We start from the raw sequence: 27,484 nt of genomic DNA, 5'->3' as shown, positions 1-27,484 counted from the left end.
CTCGAGAGCCTTTCGGGATGGTGTCACTCTCGTGGATCTGTCATTATTTCACCACATTATAAAAGGCTCCTACCATAGCAGAAAAGAAAAGAAAAATGATTAGTACGTCGGGAGAAAAGGGTGTAAAAGAAGTGAGTTCGCTTTTTGTCTTATCTGGAGGCTTCAATGACATTTAAATAAAAAAACTTAATACATTCGCGCTTTTTACATATTATTATTAGTACCTATGTCACATAATATAATGCATTGTGTAAGGTAAAGTAACACGATACATGATGTGATGTCATGTCATGTAACATGACATATGCCTTCATGTCTTCCAACATTGCGTTTGTCACATGGTGCTATATGACACAACATGCCATTGAAATTTAGGATGCATGCCAAACCACTCTGGGACACATCCTGTAATACACTGAGGTGACAACAGTCATGGGATAGTGTTATGCAGATATACAGATGGTGGTAGTATCGCGTAAGCAATGTATAAAATGGCAATGCGTTGGCGGAGCTGTCTTTTGTACTCTGGTGATTCATGTAAAGGTGGTGATGAGCCGGGTTGAGGGGTCGCTCGACATCACGGTCATCAAGCGCCCTGAGGAAAAATCAACATGAAATCTCGTGAGTGGAGACGAAGGCTGTCCCCAAATGCAGAGCAGTTTATAACGTACTAAAGACTGCCACCTTTCCTCATCAGTTTACGGATGAGGCCTGATAGTTCACAAAATTTCACCACTCTGTTAACACTGGTATCAGTATCTGCGAGGACGGTGGGCACAAGACCAAGGGCTGCCCATTATCACTATAAAGGACACACGCAGCCACAATATGCTGAACTAAAAGCGGCACGCCACAAACTTCACAGAAAGGTGGATCCTCCCCCCGCAGGAGGAAGCTATGTGTGAATGGGCTATGTACGATGCGCAGTCTGGTAAGCAAAACCTCCTTCCAGCGGCGAGGCTGACACGAAGTCCGCCAAGCTTTTGTGGTCGGTTTGAGTGACCGCTGTTTGTTGCCCGACACCTGCAACCATTCGGTCTCCCACTGACACATGATGCATCTGTCAGAAAATGAGATAATGGCGTGCAACGGGATGGGACATTGATGGACAGCACCATCCGAACATGCTTCCTCGGCAGCTATATCAGCCATGTCGCTATCCTGTAGCCGAACGTGGCCAAGTACCCTCATGTGAAAAGGTTTCCGACGTGATTATGGCCGCGTGACGGGAACTAAGAGACTTTGAAAGAGGAATGGTACTTGAAGTTAGACGCACGGGACATCCCATTTCGGAATTCGTTAGGGAATTCAATGTTCCAAGTTCACAGGGTCGGGAGTGACCGAAGGGTACCAAGTTTCAGGCATTATCTCTCAACACGGACAACGTAATGGCCGACGGTCTTCACTTATCGACCGAGAGCAGCTGCGTTTGCGTAGAGTTGCCAGTGCTAACAGACAGGCAACATAGCGTGAAATAATCGCAGAAATCAACATATCAAAATGGGATGTGCGAAGAAGGAATGCTTTAGGACAGTGCGTCGAAATTTAACGTAAATAGGCTATGGCAGCAGACAACCGCGTTAGTGCCTTTGCTAACAACACAACATCGCGTACAGCGCCTCTCCTGGGTTCGTAACCATATGTTTTGGATCCTAGACGACTGGAAACCGTTGCCTGGTCAGATGAGTCCAGATTTCTATTGTAAAGAGCTGATTACAGAGTTAGAGCGTGGTGCAGAAGTCGTGAACTGAAATTTTCAAAAAGGCGCTGCGGTAGCTGATGGTGACTGTAATGGTGTAGGCTGTGCTTGCATGGAATGTACCAGGTCCAACTGAAGCGACAATTGACTGAAAATGCTTGTGTTCGGCTACTTGGAGAGCATTCGCAGCTATTCCTGGAGTTTATGTTACCAAACGACGGCAGAAATTTTACGGCTGACAAAGCGCCATATCACCAGGTGACAATTGGTCCTGATTGATTTGAAGAACGTTCTGGATAACTCGAGCGAATCATTTGACCACCCAGGTCACCCGACACCAATCACATCGAACACTTATGGGACGCGGTCGAGATGTCAATTGGAGGACAAAATCCTCCACAGCCAAAAATATACACTATTTTTTACCAACGACTACTAATTATTTCAGTCGTTGCAGATACAGACTATGCAGCAAGCTCCTTACCGACTTCACTGCCAAACTTGCAATATATGTTTTTATTTAGCATTGGCCACTTGCCATCATAACAACTGACGACGAGAATCATAACAGTGGGTGAGAATCAGCTGGCAATCTGACGCCGTATGATTTTTTTTACGTGTGCGATTACATCGAAGGCACTGTTTTCACATTTTCACTTCCCGACATTATCATGGACTACGAGGATGTATCAGGGTAGCTCTGGCTGACATAGATGCAAGCTACCTCGAGATGATTGGGTGTTTGAGTTGTCATCATTTCATCATCATTCATGAAAGTGGCGAGTTTGGACTGAGAAGAGGTTGGGAATTTGTACAGGGGCTGATATCCGCGCAACTGAGCGCCCCACAAACCAATCATCATCATAGATGCAAGCACTTTAGGGCGAGCGTAGCCGAATTGGACTATAAACAAGACGTGTGTCGTGTGACTAAGAGTTCACATATTTTACATATGTAAACATGGCACGAAAAACTGAGTTGCTCTTTCCATACATACAAGGTGGGGCAAATGAAAGTGCCCCAGACGAGTGGATAAGTTTGGATGTGAATCTGTGGCAGTATTAACGGAGGAGGAAACCCGCCAGTTACTTCCAACAGGATAGAGCAACTGCCCAATCAGCCAGCCGAACCTTTACAAACTTCACGTCTCACAGAGATGTTAACAGAAGTCAGTCCGGTCGCGGCCCTAGGTGGCCATCCAGGTCGCCTGATCTGTCACAGTGTGATTACTTTGTGTGGAGAGTCCTCAGGTCAAGAATGTATCGCAACAACTTTCATAGTCTTCAAGAACTACAGCAGAACATTTCGAATCGGACTGCAGCAATTCCAGCAGTCCAAATCCAATCCGCCTTCAGCAGGGCCCAGAAGCGGTAACTACCAACAACTGAAATAGTACTGCATGTCCTTTCCTCTGATGTGTGTGTGTCCGTAGCCTGGAACTCTGTTTCTGGGCCACTTTTGTTTACCTCACCGCGTATAATCATATACTACGTAACCGTAATACAAACATTTTTTACAATAACTTTAATGTGTCTAGATCCTTTTGAATAAACCTGTTTTTTGCGAAGTGGGTTTTTTCTGGAGTTCCAGATTTGGAGGGCGCAGGGTGACCTAATCAACAGAGCCCAAATTTCACACATCGCATTTTTATGTGAAATGTCACCAAAATTTCTACTGAATAATGCGAGTGTCATTGTCTTCCACAACATTTTTTTCTCTTCTGTTCTGTCTGGTACACCACGAAGCAGTCATGTCGCTGAGTGTGTTCAACCAAAGGGAGCTTCAGGTTAAATAATGTTTTAAGAATCACTGGTCGTATCATCGAGCGTAGTGACGCACTTTTAAGTCACGAGTCTAATATTCTCTAGAATATGGGCTTAAATCACGCGACAAAATAATTCAGTAAAGATATTTCGTACAGTCTGTTAGTGAATTCGATCCATGGAAGCGGATAGTAAGTCGGCGAGTAAGTGTTCCCACGTCGACTCCAGCAGCAATGGCGTGCCACTGGACTATACGTGCTAACTGTATTCAACCTTAATCAGTCTTGTATGTTTGTTGCGGATATGTGGAGTGACGTAACAGCAAAAAAAATGGTTCAAATGGCTCTGAGCACTATGGGACTCAACATCTTAGGTCATAAGTCCCCTAGAACTTAGAACTACTTAAACCTAACTAACCTAAGGACATCACACACGCCCATGCCCGAGGCAGGATTCAAACCTGCGACGCAACAGCAGTTGCAATACTTAAGTGAAGTAAAAGTGCTTGTACAATGTGAAACAGATGAAGTATCGCCGTAGCCAATGATACACGTTCGTCGACCTTCCGAAGCAAAATGGTGGAATACCGTCCTAGCGGCCGTTGAACAATAATTCTCGTTGCCGTGAAAATTGCAGAACCGCTGCAAGGGAAAGCAAGCCAGCCGAAAAGCTGAATTACAGTGTAATGTTTTTCAGTCATCTAATTCCAAATTTTCCATTAACGTTTAATGAAATGTGTACTTCCACACCTAAATTTCGTTTTTTTGCTGTGCCAGCTTCAGTTACTTAATCCCTCTACACTGAACTAATGGGTACTGACGGTGTGGAAACCAATGCTGAACTGCATCCAATAGCACGGGTATCGCTTGACTATCAGCTTTGCTGTTTGAACACCGGCATCCGGTGGAATCACAGAGTACAAGCACGGGTGGCTGTACTCCCGCGCGAAAACTTCTATTCGCTCGTCGGGCCAACTTCATTGTGCGACAAAATAACTACGAGAGTAATAAAGTGTAAACAACGAATGAGCCCAGTGTGGATACATCACGTCTACAACTGATTCTCGTCCTGTATTTGTTTTTATTCTAACGTCCTCGTACCAGTGTAGGTGCATGCATCTGATTGTTAAGAATTAGATTTGTGTAAAGTTACAAATTGGTGTGGCTTGGAAGTGCATTTTGCTTCGACATTGATTTCGTTGTCTCTGTGAAGAGCTTGTGAAGCATTACTGGGACCAAAAGTGACACGATAAAAATATTCGCCGAAATATAAGTGAAAATCGGTATGAAATTGAAAATTACAGAATAATGAAATATGCTCAGAACTATACGAGGTACGACAATAAAGTAATGACGCTAATGTGAAAAAAATGTTGATTACCGTTTTAATCAAGTCTAGTGTTGTCTCCTTCAAAGTAGTTCCCTTCTGATTGCACACACTTTTTTCAGCGCTTCTGCCATTGATGGTAACATTTATGGAACTCATCTTCTGTAATATCCTACAAGACCCTCATCACAGCTTTTTGGACATCTTGTGTTGTTTGCAAATGGTGCCCCTTAACCGCCGTTTTGACTCTTGGTAATAGAAAAAAGTCGCACGGAGCGATATCTGGTGAATAAGGTGGCTGTCGTAATACTGAGATTTGTTTTGACGTTAAAACTTTCTGTACTGACACAGCAGTATGGGACGGCGCATTATCGTGATGCAGAGTCCAGTTATCAGCAATATTGGCACGGACACGAAGAACTCTTTCACAAAGTCTTTCTAAAATTTCTTTGTAGTAATATTGGTTAACTGTTTGTCCAGGAGGCACCCACTCTTTATGAACAATTCCCTTGGAATCAAAGAAGCATACAAGCATGCATTTCACTTGTGACTTTGACATGCGAGCTTTTTTTGGTCTGGGTGATCCCTTTGAGCACCATTGCGAGCTTTGGCGTTTTGTCTCGGGATCGTACTGAAAAAAAACCAACTTTCACCACCAGTGATAACACGGCTGAACGATTGTGGATTGATTTCCGTTTGCTCTAATAGATCGGCTGCCACATTTTTCCGTGTTTCTCGCTGTTGTGGTGTGAGATTTTTGTGGACCATTTTTGCACAACTCTTTCTCATATCAAGATCTTCAGTTGTTATTAGACGAACCGTTTCTTAATTGATATTCAGTTCTTCTGCATTCATTGTCACGGATAATCTTCGATCAGATCTTAGGAGTTTATGCATCCCAGCCAAGTTGACATCCGTCCGTGAGGTTGATGGTCGTCCACTGCGGTCTTCATCTTCAACATTCGTTCAGCCTTCGCTAAACATTTTATGCCAACGAAAAACTTGAGTTTTTGACATAACCTCCTGCCCAAAAGCCTTCTGAAGCTTACCCTAAGATGTCGTCGCGTTTTCACCCAGTTGAACGCAAAAAGAAATGGCACACCCTTGCACAATATTCTGTGGTTCCATTTCCGTGACGAGAGCCACAAACACGTGTTAACTTATTACGGCACAACTCACGACTGAGCAGTGACATCGCTGTGCCGGTTGGACTAGAAGCAGCTTATAGACCAAGGTCAAAGATATTGTGCCTATGCAAGCCTGCAGGGTTGCCACATATTGCAAAGAAAATCAGTCTCATTACTTATTGTCGCACCTCGTAGGATACACAAGTCAGAAGAAAGTTCGCGTCGAAAAGAACCAAAAAGACCTACATATCTAGTGCCCAGTGAATGCAAGATCTCCGGCAACGTCGAAAAGGAAACGAATAAACAGCAAAGAGCGGTCACGGGCGTACAGCGGACAGCGACAATGGAAACATTGTGAACATTGTGATTGATCTTTCCTGTAACCACTATACTGCTCTGTGCAAACTCTATATTGAAGAGATTAATAGCTGAATTATTTATTTATACGAAACACTTACTCTGATGAGCCGAAACATTATGACCACCTACTTAATAGCTTGTTTATACGTCTTTCGAACGAAATACATCACTGATTCTGCGTATTGGGGATCCGACATTTTGTTAGTAAGTTTGTAGAGATTTGTGGCATTAGATGTCTACGCACAAGTCATGTAATTCGCGTAAAGAAAGAGCCGCTGATTTCCGTACGCGGTCATGGCACCCAATAGCGACCCAGATCTATATCAGACGAATTTGGTCACTGAGACATGAACATGAGTTCACTATAATGCAACTCAAACCACTATAGCGCGGTTACGGCTCCCAGACACGGAGATACTGCTGAAAGATGAAAGCGCTGTCGGCGAAGACATCGAGCGTGAAAGGATGTAGATGGTTCGCAGGTGTCAGCGTGTGTTCCATTGTTATTACCACAGGTCCCATGCAAGCGCAGGAAAATGTCTGTCATAGCATAATACTGCTCTCAACAGCCTGCGTTCGTGCCGTCCTGCACGTTTCGAGCCGCTGTTCACGTCGATGACGGCGTTTGTGGAGAGTACCATCGACCTAGTGTAGCAAAAACGTGATTCAGCCGAAGATCAGATGGTCGAATACCGATGGTTCCGTGCCCACTGCAGTCTTAATTGACGGTGTCGTTGGGTCAACATATGAACACGTAGGGGTGGTCTGATGCAGAGCTACATGTTCAATAATGTTCGATGAACGATGTGCTCCGAAAGACTTGTGCGTGCACCAGCATTGTGCTCTTTAGGCAGAGATGCGACACATCAACATCTGTCCTACATTGTCGAGCAAACAAGCCTCCGAACCACACGTTCTACGGAGAGTCATGGACGTCCAATCATTTAGTGACTAGTGGTAGTTTCACTGTCCTCCTACCTCCTTCCGTACGCGCTCACGACAGTATCATGTGAACATTCGGACCAACTTCGCCGTTTCGAGATACTCGTGCAAAGGCTCTGCTTAATAATAATCCGCCCTTTCTCAAAGTCACTTATCTCAATGGATTCCTCATTTACAGGCCACGTCTTCGCTAGGGTGATCCTCCGTCCGTGTCTACTCGGCTTACATACTTCTGTTACCGCGTCACGCGCCCGCAACGCGACCAGGCGGCATCCAACGTTGTGGTGGGCAGAGGTCATAGTGTTTTGGAGTCAGTGTACGCTCATTTTATCCCGACGTTTTCACGAAAAATCTAATCTGCGGACACGAAGTACGCACACAAAATTTTTTCTTTGTGATACATTCTATATTCGATTTACATAGAAAAATGACGAGGTAGGTGTATATGTACGTAATTTACACTCTATAGGAAAACGGGCTTATATGTAAAAATTAGTAACGAATAATCTTTTTTAAGTGCGTATGCATCGTTTTGGATTTATGTAACTTCTCTGTGGAAATGTGTTTAGATTCTAGAGAAGCATTTAACTGTTTCGCGCACTGGAGGGTCAATTCGCAGATACGTGGAAGTCCATGATTAATGACGAAACACCCGATGCTGCTGCATTTTCAGCCATCATGAAATAGTTGTTTACATTTTCCAGTCAAAATGAATTAAATCGTCCAGTTTAGTTCAGCTAAGAGAGAAATACGGCTATTTTTACAACCGCTAAGCAATCTTGCAGGTTATTAATGGCAGAAAGCCCGTGGTTTGGCCATAATATGACATGAATCCCACCTGTTCACTCTGCTTCTGCAGCACACCCATGGAATGCTAGGAACCGAACTGAATCCAATACGACACGAACAGTGAAGTCTACTGCGCGTAAGAAGCGACCATTGTGGGTAGTTCTCACTGTTTATGTGCCAGTGTATCATTGTTAAGTCTAACCAATGGTCAGTAGACAAAAGTTATACGTAAACAGTTTCAATGCTACTCGCCAGAACCTCCATCAGCGACTGAGTGTTCTAGAATAACGCCGTTCGACGAATTTATGGAAATTTACAGAAATGGGGAAAACAAGTCGCGTCCTGAAAAACAATTGCAAGACAGGTGATGAATCCATCTCGAGAATTCGACGAAGTAACACTTTTCTTTCTGAGTGACGCTCCGACTAGTTTCTTATTAGAGTGAACTGCTCGTTGCCTTGATCACGTCTGGGATGCGACGGGTAGACACATTCTCTCATTCCACTCTGCTGTCGTGGTCTTCAAGAACTGACACAGCTTGTGTTTCAGACATGGCAAGAAGTTCCTGAAGGTGACATGAGGAGGCTGTTTCATTACGTGTCACAAAGGACATAAAAGTTTTATTCGTCCTGCCAAGAGGTCGTACACTTCACATTGATACTGATGGAATGGAAAAAACGTTTAATTATTTAATACTTGTTAACGTAACGAACATCCCGACATAGTTTGATAAATATTGAACTGGTGCTTCATGGTGTAATACTTTCCATTCCGTCAGGGTACGTTTTCTTCTGATGGCAGTTCCATAGCACATAGTGATTCCAAGAGTTTACTGTTGCCTGCCGTTATGGATTCTCCTAGATTCCCTATTTCATCTTTTGTATTGAAAGACGTACGCTGATTTTTGTATCTCATTCAGAAATCTATAGGTCCTTAACTTATCTGTGTACCACATTGGTGATTCATCCAGTTCATTTACAACTGTTCCACATCATTGGCTAGAAGAGATAAACGGTGTAACATGTGCTTTATTTCATTTTAATTCCTCTGCTCCGTTCATACTAAGTACCTTGTATGGTACGCCTGTTACAAGCTGGGCAGTGTGCCGATCATTTTTCTTTCCCAGGTTCTGCTACAGTAGGCTTGGGAGAGGTTTCGCGGGGCAGTGCCAGGATGTGCTGCTAATAAACAATGGCCGGAAAGGACACCTGCACCGATTCTGCATGCGAGATGTCTCATTGGCTCTTGTGGATTCGGTATGGCAACTTCTAGCATGGTCGAGAACAATTTTCTGCTCTCGAAGGTGCCACGAACATCTGTCTCCCGCGCTCTCTCGCAGGCTCTGATTGGCTCAGTAGAGCGAGTCGGTGGATTGGTCAGATACGATCCTCCAAACAAACCGAACGCAGAACTGTCTTTTTGCAGAGAGGAGAAGAAGGTGCCGCAGGAAACGGCTGTACGGTGCTGCTGAATCTGCTTGCTGGGTGTGTAAGGCGAAATGTAATTGCAAGTTGGTTTCGGTAGAAGGTTAGGATGCGAAGGAATCTGGTAGCATTAACGCTTTCGGGAACAGAGAATGTGCATAATCCTCCAAATTAATTTTCGTGATGAGAAGATATAGCTAGTCAGTCATGGTGCCGTGACTACAGAGTACGAATACAGCTTGTCCACACACGGCGGAAAGTTCAGGCCTACAGTAACACATCATGTTGCCGTGAGTCAGAGCGTCATTCAACGGAACACACTTCTTCTCCGGTTAAAACCCGAGCTCGTCTGGTAGAACTTTCCGTTAATGCACCCACATATGCAACCGCGTGTTTTTCCATTGCGGAACGGTGCATGCTTAGTACTCGCATGGCTAATAATCCATCAGTGTTACACTCCAACTCCTGCAGTCCAGAAAGGTGCCACTGTGCTGATCATATTTGGAGTTCATTTTCGTTTCTGACAAAAAAATGGTTCAAATGGCTCTGAGCACTATGGGACTTCATGGTTCAAATGGCTCTGAGCACTATGGGACTCAACTGCTGTGGTCATTAGCCCCCTAGAACTTAGAACTAGTTAAACCTAACTAACCTAAGGACATCACAAACATCCATGCCCGAGGCAGGATTCGAACCTGCGACCGTAGCGGTCCTGCGGTTCCAGACTGCAGCGCCTTTAACCGCACGGCCACTTCGGCCGGCTATGGGACTTAACATCTGAGGTCATCAGTCCCCTAGAACTTAGAACTACTTAAACCTAACTAACCTAAGGAGATCACACACATCCATTCCCGAGGCAGGATTCGAACCTGCGACCGTAGCAGTCGCGCGGTTCCAGACTGAAGCGCCTAGAACCGCTCGGCCACACCGGCCGGCTTCATTTCTGACAACTAATTAGTACGGGATAGTAGCATTTAACCAGCAACTACTATTTTTTATTGGTTTAATGTTATATATTAAGTTACTGTCAATAAACTGTTACTTGGAATTCCATTTTGTCCAGTATCAGATCACCGCACTTTGTGCTCCTTCCTATTCTCATCTTAGCATTGGGAATCTAAAATATCGAAAGTGGGGAAACTGGTTATGAAAACAAGGTTGTCGTTTCCTTAAGGCTGTACTGAGTCAGCGGTTTTCTTACTCAGGGCCTAACTAGTATTAGATTTTTTCATTTTCATGTTTTAAGCGATTCGTAAATTACTTAGAACTCGCTATAGCGAAGGCACTTAGAGCGAACGACGAACTAACCGTACAAAGAGAGAGAATATTTGAGGGGAAACATTCTTAATGTGTTGTTTTGGAAGAGGAACCAGTAAGAGTTACTAGTTTCGTGTCATTTTTGATTTCACCCACCATAATCCTCAGTCTCTTTACCAACCAAGGGCTAACCAAAACAACTAACTCGGTTCGGTATTACAGAATAGTGTTACAATAATTTCGTAACATACATTCACACATTGAATAGCATGTGGATATGAAAGAGACAAGAGGTTGTCCCCAATAAACTTCGATGTGTGGATCTTCAAGATACGTCACACAAGTTTACTGAAATAATGTTTTTTCGTATTGCGTGGCTTCTGTAACTTGCGTGTTACAGATGTCAAAGCTCTTTTACGTTGCGGCAGATAATAATCATCAATTTTGCCGCTTCATTATCAGACATTTTCCATTAGACTTGTGGCGTGTAAGATAAACAACAGTAATTGCATGCTAACTTATTCCTCCAGCACCCATCTTGTATTGAAGTCAACGCTTTTACCACGAACCCGTTTGCTAATGGGTTCTAAGCATAACCGTTCCTGACAATATCATTTTGAGTACTATATGTGTTTGTTGACAAATACACTCAACAAATACGTTACGTGACTGCTTTCACTGTTCTATTTAAAAGGACAGGTTTTCAATTAAGGGTCTGCCAAAGATTTGACCGAGATTTTAATTGCTGTACCTTTTGAGTGTCTGGTGTTCTCTGCCGTCCCATAGCGATGGATGTTCATTACTCTGATCACGAATCACATGTTCAAATGTGTGTGAATTGCGAAGGGACCAATCTGCTGAGGTCATCGGTCCCTAGACTTACACACTACTTAAACTAACTTACGCTAAGGACAACACTCACACCCATGCCCGAGGGAGGACTCGAACCTCCGGCGGGAGGGGCCGCACGATTAGTGAAATGGCACCTCTAACCGCGCGGCGATCATGAATCGATAAAGACTTGCACAGTAGCCACTAGTCACAAAAATACTAAAATGAAATGGCAGGATGTCGTAAGAAATCACTCTGAGCACTTTCGGACTTAACTTCTAAGGTCATCAGTCCCGCAGAACTTAGAACTACTTAAACCTAACTAAACTAAGGACATCACACAGATCAATGCCCGAGGCAGGATTCGAACCTGCGACCGTAGCGGTCGCGCGGTTCCAGATCGTAGCGCCTAGAACCGCTCGGCCACCCCGGCCGGCGATGTCGTAAAAACTACACACATTAGATACATAAGTTATATAAGTGATGACAATCACGCATATAACGTTTATTTGCTTTCCTTCAACTGATACATTACGTTGGAATCAAAAAAGTAATTCTTAATAGACAATGTACTGTTGATGTACAAGGGGGGGTTCAATAAGTAGTGCAATCATCTTTTTCTGAAAGCTGTTTTCCTTAGTACTGCAAAAAGCCATATTTTCCCATTCTTTTGGTTAGAAAAACCTACTTTTCAACATAATCACCGTCCAGAACGACGACCTTACGCCGCCTTACTGGGAGGGCCTGTATAGAGGCCAACGTGTTGCTGCGTTAATGGCCTCTGTGTTATCCATGTACTGTATTTTTAGACATCATAGTTGTTTGGAGATAACAGCGATTGATGTTCTTATAATCAATTATTCAAAAGGACAGTCACAATCGCATTATTTATTCTGCCTCCAACTGGTTTCAAACCGCAGTTTGAAACCGGTTTGGGGCAAAATAAATAATGCGATTGTGATTGTCCTTTTGAATAATTGATCCATGTACTGCTTCCCGCGGAGTGCATCCTTCATTGCGCCGCTGGGAAGGCACCAGATCCTGGCTTTAGGGTGGATTAGAACGAACAATCCAATGAAGTTTTGTGAGCTGCTCTCGGGTGCGCACACTCGTGTGGGGCCTTGTGGCTTCATGGAGAAAGAGAAGTTCGTTCTCATTTTTTAGCGGCGACGAACACGCTGAAGCCGTTCCTGCAGTTTCCCGAGGATAGTACAAAACACTTCAGAGTTCGTCGTTGCACCATGAGGGAGGACATTAAACAGAGTAATCACTTCCGAACACCGTAGCCCCGATTTTCCGGCCGGGGGTACAACTTTGAACTTTATCTTCGAAGGAGAGGCGGTGTGGATCCGTTCCATGACTTGTCGTTTTGTTTCCGGCTCATTACCTAAGACGGTGTTCGATAAAAAATTGTAGCCATCAGTCTCGTAATGAACAAGCAGTTCCGCATAGATGGTCCTTCGTTGCTCTTTACAGTCTCCAGTTAGGCGCTGACAGCCGGCCGCTGTGGCCGAGCGGTTCTAGGCGCTTCAGCCTGGAACCGAGCGACCGCTACGGCCGCAGATTCGAATCCTGCTTCGGGCATGGATGTGTGTGATGTCCTTAGGTTAGTTAGGTTTAAGTAGTTCTAAGTTCTATGGGACTGATGACCTCGTATGTTGAGTCCCATAGTGCTCAGACTATTTTTAGGCGGTGACAAACCCAGCAGGCACACATCTTTGAGTATCCCAACTGGTGGACGAGTGTGTCAGCACTAGCAACAGAGCTGTCGAGTTAAGCAGCGAGAATGAGTGTGTCCACAAGTTCCAACACTGCAGGAGAGACAGCTGTGTGCGGCCGGCCGGCACGCGAGGGTTCGGGTAGCTATGCGAGGCGTTGTTACGATAATGTCAGACGCCTTGCCCAAAGATTCACCGTGCTTTTGTTCACTGCCAGGCCTCCGTAGACGTTCTACGAGCGCCTATGATTATCAGTTACAGTGTTTGGAAGGCAGCTCCGTTACGGACGTCATTTTGAAAGCTACGTAAGGCGCCGCCACCTGTCGGTACCTCATGAAAGTATAGGGGCGAAGCGGGAATATCTCGCCATGTCCCACACTAAATTCCGCAGTTTTTTCAACCGAAATTGGCCGATAAATAAAATTTATTGCATTAGTTATTGAACGCCCTTCGTAGGTAGATGCTGTCTACACTGCTGGCCATTAAAACTGCAACAGCACGTAGGCGGCATGCAAGAAACGTACAATCGGCATGCGGTCTGCCTCATTCTTGACAACTGTCCGATGGTCGTTCGCTGAATGGTCGTTCAGAAGACACTGTTGGTAGCCCCATGGTTCATCTGGCGGATCGGTAAGTTAGTCAGCAGTTGGACGCCCTTCCGCCCGTACGCACGCCCACAGCCGCCGTTCACCTCTGTCATCTATGGCACGTGGTGCACCACAATTTCTTCGGCGCCGGCTCTGGATAGCGCCATTTTGTCATGCACGGTATATTTTAACAACCACGCCGGCGTACGAACAGTTTACAAACATTTCCAATTTTGGAAATGCTTCAACACTTGGCTCGAGAGCCAGCGATCACGCCCTTTTGGGCATCAGATAGATAGCTCCGTTTCCGCATTATGACAACCACTGGACTATTTTCCGCGTCCCAGAACACGCTTTATATCCTCCCCATTGCTAGGGGTGCAACTTGCTGTCTGTCAGTGGTTACTGCACGTTCACGGGGGGCGTAGGCGGGGGACACATTATTGAGACTGTAGTGTGTATTTTAACATGTTTTTAGTTTCGTAAGTTGTAGATATAAAAAGTGATGGCTTTATGTTAAAATACGTAGCAAGCCACTAACTATAGGCTATGGTACTGTCGCCATCTAGCTGCTAATGTGTTTACTTCTGGCGTTGACGCTGCGAAAGTGTCGATAAATGTCGCAGCCCACGGCCGGTGCACACGCGATGGACGACAGGCAAACAGCCACTTCGGACCAGCCAGCTCCACTTGCTGCACTACTACACTCTTAAGTCTTCATTCTGTTCCTGTACAATGCATTACTGCAGCTATTGTAGGAATACTGATTACCATTTTCTCTGTTATTTGACAAATTCTGTGATGGCTGTGACAGAAACGCATCAAGATGTATGTTAAATAATAAAGATGTAACAGCGATCAAAACTGAGAATTAATTTGACTAGCGGTAATGATCGTGGACTCGTATAATGACGTTATGTCATTTATAGACACTAATGAAGTTTACGCGTCATAAACAGTGTCCCGTTATCCACTGCTACAACCTGTCTACTGAACTATGTGCGCCTTGGGTCTGTCTGCAACGTCCCAAAACCTAGAAGGAGAGAATACGACTTGTCGACGTTAAGCGATGCATAATTACTACTGTATGTCAATAGTTTCTTACGTTATGATTCTCAGCGACTCCATCCTACAAGAAAGCAGTTGTGACAGTTACATCGATTAGGAGTAGGTTTAGACTATGTAACTATGTATCTGTGATTATGAAGTGTTTGTTCTTGTTAGTTAAGGCCATTGATGTGTGACAGGAAATTCAAAATTTGCAGTATATACAGGGAAAAGTGAAATGATGTGTAAAATAACGAAATTCTATAATATAAACATGGACTACGAGGAAAAAAGACAGAGAGAGGCTGGAGGCTTTTGAGATCTGGACATGGCGGAAGATGGAAGGAATAAGTTGGATGGACAGAGTAAAAAATGAAGAGGTACTGAGAAGAGTGGGAGAGAAAAGGCAGTTACTAGATGTAATAAAGAGAAGAAAAAGAAATTGGATTGGGCATATATTAAGAAATAATGACGGACTGATAAAAACAGTTTTAGAAGGTTATGTAGAAGGGAAAAGGAAGCGAGGAAGGAAGAGATTCCAGATACTGGATGACATGATGGACGGTACAACATACAGCAGCCTTAAGAAGGAAGCAATGGATCGCAGAAAATGGAGAGGCAAAGGACCTGCTAATATAGCAGATAACTGATGATGATGATAATATAAGTATGTTCATAAAGAAAAATTTGTGCACTGGAAACTGGTTCATACTTAGGGAACTTGTATTGTGAAATGTAAAACTGTAGGGAAGCCCCTCCACAACGGAAGTGACTTGGCGCGATATAAATGGTGGTTTTGTCGGTCGATCTGGGCGGTTCCCTGGCTGGAAAGGTACGCAGTCAGTGGCTAGTCGTTGGACTGTAAATATGGAGTGTGCCAAGGAAGTCATCTAGAAGCAGTTTTTGCATCAAAATTTGCCTCGGATGTGGATTTGGCTGTTTAATGTGTGCTCTTGTCAATAAGGAATGGCTCTCGTACGATATAAATCCGTCGCCAATTATAAATAATAATGAGAATTCAACATCAACATGAACATCAAGAGCCGTGAGTACGGTTAGCCGCCACGTCCCTTGCCACGAATACTTCGCCGCCGATCCACCAATGTCAGGCACACAGATATGTATTATAGCATGGACCAGATAATTTGTGTGAGTGTTCTCAATAATAATCCATGTGCTATAAACCTGTGTTTGGACCCTAACATTATCCCAGTCATGAAATGATGCAGGATGCCATCCTAAGTGAGCCGAAAACCGAGTATCCTGTTTCTATCAAAATAGTGACTTTTTCTGTGTATTAAAAGTGCAAAAACACAGTGCCAGAGTGTGTAAATGTTACCTGCTTCACAGGTGATGAAAAAGGAACATAAATTAAACTTATTTGAAACGTAATTTAGTCATGATTGCTATAATATTTTTTGAGGTTAATCGATCTCATTGTTGAGTAAATTGTTGTGAAGGATGAAAATATACATTATTCCAAGTGGGGCTAAGCATTCATTTTGGTTGAATTGAACTTTGATTCTGAAATAATCATAGATTTTCCTATTGAGACAGTATCACTTTATGGGGCCCCAGCATATTCTTTTCATATTAGAAAGATATCTGGAATATAAGCACTACTAAAGAGATCTGCTACTTTTCTATAAATGGAAATATTAAAAGAGTATATATAGTATTATTTAATTTTATTTGTAGTGTTTGTATGTCAGTTAAGTCAGAATTCTTTTGATGTCCGACCGCTACGGTCGCAGGTTCGAATCCTGCCTCGGGCATGGATAATTCCGTCAATGTATGACTGATTTGTGCTGTGTGGAAGGTACCGAGTGTGATTAAAAGACGTACAGCTTCGTATTTTGTCGGCGCAATGTCTGGCCTACAATATTTCAGGCGTACAACCGCCTAAATTTCGCTACTTCTTATGATATTTCGGCTGAATACCGTCCAGCCATCTTCAGAGTGAGACAGGTGACTGAGGCTCCAGCACTTGCTCCGTCCTTTTAAGCCCGCGGACCGCACCACTGCGCATGCCGCCACGGATACACACGGCACCAAAGCCGTTGATCGATGGCATACAGGTACAACATACGCAAGTAATTACATCTGTGGCTGCACAGTCGATCCACACGGTGATATCGATGTATCACTGCGACCTGCGCCGTCGCGACCTCTTTGTGGGTTCATTACAGAAAGCGCCGGATAGCAGCTTCAGCTTAGACAAAACATGGAATCCGACACTTTCTGTGATAAACTCATAATGACGTCGCAACGATGCAGCTGGCAGTGAGACATCGATATCACCGAATGAATTGACCGTACAACCACAGGTCTAATTGCATGCATGTGTTGTATCTCTTTGCCCCATATCAACGTCTCTGGCCCTTTCTCCATCTGTGGTCTCATGCGCAGTGGTGCGGTCTGCGTGTTTAAAACGACGGAACAATTGCTGCAGCGTCAATCACCCGGCTAACTCTGAAGGTGCCTGGACGGTATAAAGCCGAAATTTTAGAAGAAAAAGTGAAAATTATGCGGCTGCACGCCCGAAATTTTATGGAACTATAATTCAAAGAATCTAGCCATAGACAGCCAGCATTTGACGATTGTCTCACCGTACGCTCTTATTGCTTTTACTGAGATTTAAAGTCAGAAGACTGTGCGAGGTTCCTTTTTTTTTTTTAGTTGAGCATCACAGAAACCATCGCCTAAATTTAGCACTCTGTGGCTTGTCCCCTGAGCAACCAAGAGCAAATAGTATTTGAACTAAGTTTGGTAACCATAACATCGTGCTCACTGGCAGCTAGAATAGAAATGAGTAAAACAAAATAACAACCACAGTACTGAACAGTATCTCTGCTTTCAGCGAGTGCTTGGCAGAACATGACAAAAGTATTAAATAGGAAACAGTTTCCTAATGTTCTGTAAAATAAGATTTGGCTCCTCATGAACCGGCTTTCGACTTCTGAGGCAGTGTCGCAATCACAGATAACACGACATGTGAGTTACATACATAATTTACACAAAACATACAAAAGATGCAAAAATGATTCGATGTACAAGTATTACCTTTCTTATTTTAAACGTAAATTGCTAGACAATGAAAAATAGTTTTTTATGTCGACTTACATTTAACAACAAATGAAACAAAGTTGAATTTGTAGTTGTAGCATAATATTTCTATAGCTAAAACTTAATTGGACAGTGATGGAAAAGGAAACTGAATTTGGTCTTTTCATACTAAGCTGTGAAACGTCCCCTTAGAACAATTATACAGGACTGTGCTTAAACTGACAAACAATATTTTTAGCGCAACGCAATCTGACTTTCAAAACTCCTAGAAAAGAATGGCTCTGACTAACATTAACCTATACCTTTCACAAATCACTTACCTCACCAAAAATTTTCGTTACTCGAACTACTGCAATACAGCGATTTTAGCGCAACGCAGTCTGACTTTCAAAACTCCCTACAAAAGAATGGCCCTGACTAATATTAACCTATACCTTTCACAAATCACTTACCTCACCAAAAATCTTCGTTACTCGAACTACTGCAATACAGCGAGCGCCACTACTGCCAGCTAAATAAAAGATTCAAACTACGGAAGCCACTAACTACTGATAGGCATAGTTAGCAAATGAAAGATTTTAATGGAGAACAAACAATGTATTTACCTTAATAGTGTTGAAAAATCATAATATACATAGCAGTTCATGACATGCAGTCTTACAAATTTCAAAACTCCGCCATTTCTCTCCCCACATCCACCACTGCTGGCGGCTCACCTCCAACTGCGCAACGCTACGCGCTATTAACATCCAGCTGCCCAACACTACAATGGCAGACAACAATGCAAACTAGCCACAGACTGCACACAGCACAGCCAGTGATTTTCATCCAGAGCGCTACGTGGCGTTACCAATAAGAAAACAGAAACAGCCTACTTACGTAGCCCCCATGCTCCCCACAAAAAATTTTACAAGTTGTTTTGGGCATTGGCCAATACATATTTGTTAAAAATTTTTTCACAATTACAGTAACAAAGAAATCAAATGCATACACTTATTGATACAATGTTGGTCAAATGCTAAAATTTTCTCACAGTCTATAAAGACAGTCCTGATCATTCATCACAGTAAAACTGCCGTTTCTTTTCTCAAAGTCTGAGCAGTAAAAGACAATGCACACGGAAGTAGTGGATTTCCATGCAGTCTTGAAGTAGTGTTGTCCTTCCAACGGGAAGTCAGTGCTGACTCTTGACATGCAGACAGGTAATGGGCCACATCAGAGCAAACCCACAGCACAGTCAGTCGACGTTTTGAAGAATATTGGTAGGTAGGTCATCACAGAGCAGACCCACTGTAGCCCTGGTAGAGATTACGGTATTGGTGGGCCACCAGAGGTGCAGACCCACTGCAGTCCTTGTAGAAATAATGGTATTGGTGGGTCATCAAAGATGCAGACCCACTGTAGTCCTTGTAGAGATGGCCAGCAGCCATCTGTTGTGACTGTGCAGGTGCACAATCACCATTGAAGAGTCTTGCGGATAATATAGCAAGTCCATAACCACCACTTGCGAACTCACAAAGTTCCTGGAATTGTCCTTAGAACCAGCAATGCTGTTATCCAGTCCCTTGCTGAATTATTAACACATGTGCAAACACTATCAGTCCCTATTTCTTACATGTTGTCCATATACTATGACCAACAGAAACGTGTGCAGTGAAATGTAACTTACAAGTTCCTTAATCTGATGAACTGGTGTCCATTACAATTTTATAACGTAAGAATACAATTACAAAGATACAGAATACATCATTAAAGAACATAACAATACAGATAACATTTGTAGTAATAGGGGCTTTACAAAAGAATAGAAATAACATATACATCAGTGTTACAGGAATTATGATATAAGTAAATACACAAAAGATCAGAATAACTTTTGAAACATCAACTTCACACATGAGCATTAAAACAAAACAGAATAAATAATGTCTAAACATCTTTACAAAGTAAATAACATATTATCAGAAAAATTATACAATGTAACTCTCATCAGATAAGCACATAAAGACAGGAAGAACACAAATATACAAGAGTACACAAACACATAGTGGAATAACAGAAAGGGAAAGGACAGGGTTTGTTTTACTGCAGTATCTTGCAAACAAAACATTCTTTACTTCTTGGAGATCTCCCTTTGTTCTTCATTATTTCGAAAAGTGCTATCTATACCTGCTTTCTGTACTTTTTTCGTAAAACTTCTCAATGCATTTCTTCCAATTCATCGCAACTCATTCTCTTATATAGTCTACCCCCTCTTAAGCTAACTTAGATCTACTGAACTCAGATGCTAAACTAAGGGATGAGGCAATGCAGCAGCATAAAACAATTAATACAAACAGCAATGAAAAAAATGGAAATTGTCAAAGCAAGCTGCAGTAAATCTAAATTACCAAGCAATGCAACATTACAACTAATATGAGCCAATGTGCAGCAACAAGAAAAATAAATCAGTAGTAAAATTTAGTAGCACTATGCCTGGCAAACAGCAGCAGCAAATGCAATAACTTATATCTACACATGACAAAGCTCAATCAGAAAAAAATATTACACTAAAGATGGCCATGTCTAATACCTATGTCACATCTTAATACCAGAGTGATGCATCATGATAAGTTACTGTAGCAGAAAAGTTACCAAATCGTTTAAAAAATTATTTATGCAGTTCCTGTGAAGGGAAATGTCTATTTGTGCTCTCTTTTCTAAGAAAGTACATCATAAATGTATTCTTTCCTGGGTCTGTAGACAGAAAATATTGATATTAGTACATCTATCAAATTTTATAATAACCAATGTTGCAGTGCTGCTAGAAACTAGATATTAAACAAAATAAGCAAATATATATAGCCTATATAGAGCAATGCATGAAACGTCATTCACTAGGCAAATGGCATCTCCAAAGGCAAAAGAATATCTCAACTAGAAAGACAATAAATGTAAAATGATTCTCATCATTTCATTAGGCATTTCAGTAAATATCATAAATTAAGAGCTCCACAGTGTAATCATATGTTTTCAAGTTTGAGTGTATCGTATTTGCGATGCTTTCTACAAAGAAATATCAATAGTGAGCATAATGGCCGCCCCCTTTTTTTTACCTGTGCCTCTGAAAAGGCACACACTAATGGCTTTTTCTCCAGGTGTCTGACACAGCTGGCCGCTCAAGACGCATTATGTCAAGGTCACTTGGCTTTCTTACCGAAATATTTACGACACCAGTTTGCACTACTGTGACAGTCTCATATAAAAATGTCACAGTTCGAGAATTTGCGTTGCAAATCCGTGGAAAAAAAATCCTATAAATATAACAGTGTCCAAAAAATATTTGTCGGCATTGTGATACATTCACGCATTTAGACACATTTCATAACTCTTAAAGTACGATTCTTGGTTTCCAACATACTTTTTCACAAGTCAGAGTCCCTAACCACTACTCATTATTCCTTACCTTATTACACATATACATATTCGTCGACACTTCTTCAATATTTCATCATAATAAATACGTAGCATAATCAAATTCCTCATATAGCATCAGATTATTGATCATAAACATACCGCAACAGCGTAATACACATCGTCATCATAACATCATAAAACCTCAGCCAAATCTCAAAAAAGGCGTAGCTTTCTGCAATAATGTCAAAACATAAAAAAAAATTCCTTGCTCATTTCAATAGTGTCATCTACCTCAGACGTACTTTAAAATCATGCTCCATTACCAAATACATCATTAAAGGCTCTCATAGTATCACAATGGTTCCGAAAAAATATGAACAGCTCACAAAGTACAGACAAAATACAATTTCATAAGTGTGAAGTTACCCAACTGTGTAATTGTGTAAACATGTGTCACTGATGTAGTAAAAAAAATGTTTATCTCTCAGTTAAATGATCAGATAGCTGTGTAATTTGTGTGTTAGAGAAATATGGTACCGATGTGTAAAGTTGTATAAGCCAATACCATACTAGCTAGGGCTCCTTGTGCTTGCCAAACACATGGTACACAAAGTAAGCGTGTACCCCCCTGAGGATTAATGTAATTATACCCTCAGGTGTTACAGATTACAGCAATGGAATCAAATATATCGTGGAAAACCTTTGTATCATTGTACTTTAAATATCTTTAAAAATTAATGTTTTAAGTACAAAATTAATCACTCAAATACGTGTACAGTAGCGCTAAACTGTGCGTCTTGTTCTAAGATAATCTCTGTGGAAGTGTCGTAGTTATTGTCCTCCGAAAGCTAAGTTCTGCAGAAGCCAATGTACTTACCTCATGATAAACAAAAATGAAATGCTTTGCGTATAGATATCTTAGTTATTACGCTTATTGCCGTGATGAAGAAAGTACTGTGCTGTAACGTATTGTTGTGCTACAGAAAAGGCAGTCTCATTGTAGCTATACCACAAAAGTTACTACTAAAACATGTTTTACTTGCCACAATAATATAGAAAAACTGTGCAGATATAAAACAGAAACACCGCAAAAGCAAAATTGTAAACTGTCACTCATTAGTAGCGTCGTGACAAAATCGTGTAGCTGTCACATAAACTAACCACTGTGTTATCTGGTATCTCACAGAAAGTACTTTAAATCCAGAATGTATTTTCAAGTAAACCAAAATGTTGCATTAAAATCTCATTAGCAGTTCCAGTATATGTTCTAAGTATGTAAACCTTATAGTCGTTACATAATCGTGCAACTAACAAGCAAGAATGTACACACACAATAACACTGTGACGTCTGTTCACTATAACAATGCATTCGTAATTTCTGTTTAAATAAGTTCTCTTGATTCTTGATTGGATATTTAACTTCAAACATTGTTGCATGGTAACAGTTTCTAAGTCTGACAATGCATACTAGAAATGTGAAGTGAAAAGTTTTATGGCAAAGACAAAGTTAAAAAGTAGATTATCTTTCAATAAACGGTTTTACATGTGAAATGTGGTGTAAACCTTTACTCTTCCTAGTATGCAGAATTTCAACTTCAACGCAATTATCATGTTGTATACGTCGGTAAGGAATGCTAAACTTTTTCTCAAGGTTATCGTCTATGTTACTTTTTGCTGAGCCAGCCAGCGCACGTGCGTGCCTGCGGTGCGAGTCATTGTCTGTCTCTCTGTTGGCGCGCGTTGTTATTGGAATTAGGAGACCTAACTTCTGCAAATTCACCTTGACGAGAAGGCCCTGCCCTGTTTGAAGCTCGCCAGTTCTGATGGAATTCAGGTCTGTCGTTTTGTCAGTAGTTTACAAAGTTTCTTGTTTGTGGGTCATGTGGTGGAGAATTTCTCCCGGAATCGTAACTGCGTGGTGGACCATTGCGTCAAAGTTATTTTGTCTCCCTTGATAATAATTATTTTGGTTCCCGTATAGTCTGTTTCTCTGATTGTCTCTGTGATAGTCATTACTGCGGAAATGAGATCTTTCTCTGTAATTATTACTACTCTGCCAACGGTTGTCATACGGGTGGTGTCTGTTTTGGTCACGATTTGTGTTGTGAGAATGCCTTGTCGTGACCAGTTATTATTTCTTTCATCGCGGAATTGCGACAGATGTGACCTGTAATTGTTGTGTTCCTGTTTTCGCATTCCGCGATTGTCAGTGTCAATTTCTAATTCTTGTAAGAGTCCCTGGAAAGCTTCAATGTCGTCTTTGCAACGTCCTGCCAAAATAATATGTCGTAAATGATCAGGTAATTTGATTAAGCAAATGCGGATGAGTTCTGAGGGGCTGTATGGGTTTGACAGGTACTGATTCTTGTGTAACATGTCTTCAAAATATTTCACAAGACTGGAAAATTCAGATTGTTCGAAATGTTTCATCATTATGATGCTATGTTTTACTTGGTCTTGTGTAGCTTGAGACCAATATGCTGAGAGGAAGGCATGGTAAAATTCTCCTTCACTGTGACAATCGTGAATGACCGATCGCATTCTTACAGCTGGTTCATTCTCTAAATAGCCACACATAAATTCTAATCTATGTTCTAATGACCAGTTTGGAGGAAAACAATGAGAGAATTGATGGAGCCACGCTTGTGGATGAATGTCGTTGCCAGAATTCTTAAATGTTTTAAATTTACGTGTAGTAATGAACAGCTTATAGTCAAAATAATCATGTCGGCGAGTCGCATATCGGTCATTGTTACGTCGTTTCGGCGGTTCAATTTCAAAATTCGGTGCACCTTGCCAATTTCTTTCATAATTTCCGAAATGCGCTGTGTTATTATTTTGTGGCTGTTCCGTATTTCTATGTCCCTCTTCCTGTATTGGGGCGCGAGTGTCCTCTGAAATACGTAATTCTGGTATTACCTGTGTCAGCTGATCTAGTACTTCCCGGATTTCTCTTTGGTGTTGCGTATTAATTTGATTCTGATTTTGTTTGAATTTCCTAATTTGTTCGCGCTCTTCTGTGTCATTAAAGACTACCGGTTTTGTGTCATTCAGATTATCATCTACCTTCGTAGATAAATTATTTAGCTGATCCGAAAGTTCAACTACTTTCTCTGATAATGAACTAATTTCCTCCATGTGTCTTTCTGAACCAATTTTCAGAGTATCTACTGTGTCCTTTAAGTTTTCCTGAGTTTTTGCAAGTTGCATAACCGAATCAGTAGATGCAACTGACTCAGTTTTAGCTTGCAATGTCTCATGATTTTCATGAACAATAGTTTGCAGTTCTTTTATGGCTGCTTCGTGATTCTGTAATGCATTTTCATGACGCGAAAAAATAGGTTGGAAATGCTCACAAATTTGTGTTTTTACGTCATTACAGACTTTTTGACATTTCGATTCAATGTTATGTAACTCAGTAGTTAAAACTTCATGTGTTTGTTCAAGCATGGTGTGAAGATTTTGTTCCATTGCGTCTAACTGTTGCTGTGTTTGTCTCTGGTGTTGTTCCATTGTGTCTAACTTTTGAAGATTTTGTCCCATTTGTTTCTGATTTTCTTCAAGCATTGTGTCCAACTTTTGTAGCCTTTGTCCCATTTGTTGCATTAACTGTAATAACAATGCACTGGTGTCTGAAACATGTTCCTCAGTGCTTTTCGGCAGTGAAGTTGCACCGGCAACATTCACATTTTGACAAGCAGAAAATGTGTCTTGACTTATTTGAGAAAACGGTGAGGACCCAAAACCTGAATCTACAGTATTTGCAAGATTGTGTCCTGTCATTTCGGATTCCTGAGGCGAACTGTTGCTGACTGATCGATCGATAATGCTTCCCTGTTCACTAATTGTTTCACTGTCTACACCATTATTTGCCGCCCACTCCATTTTCCTATGCACAATTACCAAATTACTACTTTGAACATTAGTTAATTCATTATTCGGTGACGCTAACACACTGCTTTCGTCTTCACTGTCATTTCTCAGTTTACTTTGGAGCCTAGTATTACGTTTTTCACACGCCATTATTGTCACAATAACACAGAAAACCACAATTTGAATAGCAAAATAAGAAAACACATTAACATAGCACTGAAAATAATATCTAGTTAATTGCAAGCGCAGCTGCGAAATACTTGGTGCAAATCTACATGCGTGCCACAACAACAATGAAAGACTGCAACTACAAAGGAGATTCTCTCTACAATTATGCGCTAGCAATAAACAATAGCTACACTAATTACACAAACTACAAGAAAAAAATCAGAAGATTCCAGTGAGGTATCCTGGCAGGGTCGCCATATGAAACGTCCCCTTAGAACATTTATACAGGACTGTGCTCAAGCTGACACACAATATTTTTAGCGCAACGCAATCTGACTTTCAAAACTGCCTACAAAAGAATGGCCCTGACTAACATTAACCTATACCTTTCACAAATCACTTACCTCACCAAAAATCTTCATTACTCGAACTACTGCAATACAGCGAGCGCCACTACTGTCAGCTAAATAAAAGATTCAAACTACGGAAGCCACTAACTACTGATAGGCATAGTTAGCAAATGAATGATTTTAATAGAGAACAAACAATGTATTTACCTTAATAGTGTTGAAAAATCATAATATACATAGCAGTTCATGACATGCAGTCTTATAAATTTCAAAACTCCGCCATTTCTCTCCCCACATCCACTACTGCTGGCGGCTCACCTCCAACTGCGCAACGCTATGCGCTGTTAGCATCCAGCTGCGCAACACTACAATGGCAGACAACACTGCAAACTAGCCACAGACTGCACACAGCACAGCCAGTGATTTTCATACAGAGCACTACGTGGCGTTACCAATAAGAAAACAGAAACAGCCTACTTACAGCTGGCATTCTGATTCAGAACATAACAATGCTTATTGATTTCCAATATTTTCAACACGGTCATCATTCTGCTTTTCTCAACAGAATGTAAGACTTCACAGCCTACATCGTATTAGTGGTTTTCTCTTAAAACACGTATGGCAAAGATCGAATCTGTCTTTTTAACATCCAGTTTCTCTCATATTCAGATAACCTAGCTGCTACAGCACTGCGTGACTGCTGGGCATACACTTTCCGGCAGTGTTTGCATGTGATTGTACACATACACTCTTAATCACGGTATTAGCAATTTTGTCTCTCTGGGTACTTCAATATGGCTTTCTAGTTATTTACTGGCTATGTTTTTTCCACAGCAGTGGCACGGATTCTATTGCTTTTAATTACATTGAGAGACCAGATGCTGAGATTTCAATATTTTCTCTCAGCTCTAGGCAACAGTATCTTGTAACTTACAGTAAAGTGAAGTAAACATATATATTTCTATATGTTGTTGTGACTGAGTTTGACCAGCAACACGAGAAGAATATTTAAAAATCTCTTATACTTTCCTTCTTTGCCAATGGTTTGGCTTTATTGATTTTAAATCGATTCTTTAACATCTGCTTCCAATGTGGAAAAGTCGTTTTGTTATTTTGTTGTTAATGTAGTTGAGAGTGTAATTTTCGAAGAAAATAAAACTACGCACTTCAAGAAAAGGTCCGAGAGTTCCGTAACCCGTACAGAAAATTGGAATAGAGATCAACATAAACATCATTTTCTCCCTTTTTATTGCTCATGAAAACCACACGTTGCATGTTGCACCACCATACAGCGAGACCTTCGGAGGTAGTGGTCCAGATTGCTGTACACACTGGTGCCTCTAATACCCAGTAGCACGTCCTCTTGAATTGATGCATGCTCTATTCGTCTTGGTATACTATCAACAAGGTCATCAAGACACTGTTGGTCCAGATTGTGCCACTCCTCAATGGCGATTCGGCGTAGATACCTCATAGTGGTTGTTGGGTCTCGTCGTCCATAAGCAGCCTTTTTCAATCTATCCTAGGCATGTGCGATAGGGTTCATGTCTGGAGAACAGGCTGGCCACTCTAGTCGAGCGACATCGTCATCCTAAACGAAGTCAGTCACGAGATGTGCACGATGGGGGCGCGAATTGTCGTCCATGAAGACGAATGCAGTGGTGGCCCTTGGGCGGCCTGAGCGAGGCATGTCATCGACAGTTCCTGTCTCCCTGTATCTCCTCCATGTCCGAACAGCATCGCTTAGGTTCACTCCGAGAC

Source organism: Schistocerca serialis, chromosome 1 (genome assembly GCF_023864345.2).
Source record: "Schistocerca serialis cubense isolate TAMUIC-IGC-003099 chromosome 1, iqSchSeri2.2, whole genome shotgun sequence".
NCBI classification, from domain to species: domain Eukaryota; kingdom Metazoa; phylum Arthropoda; class Insecta; order Orthoptera; family Acrididae; genus Schistocerca; species Schistocerca serialis.
This window is presented reverse-complemented; position numbering follows the sequence as displayed.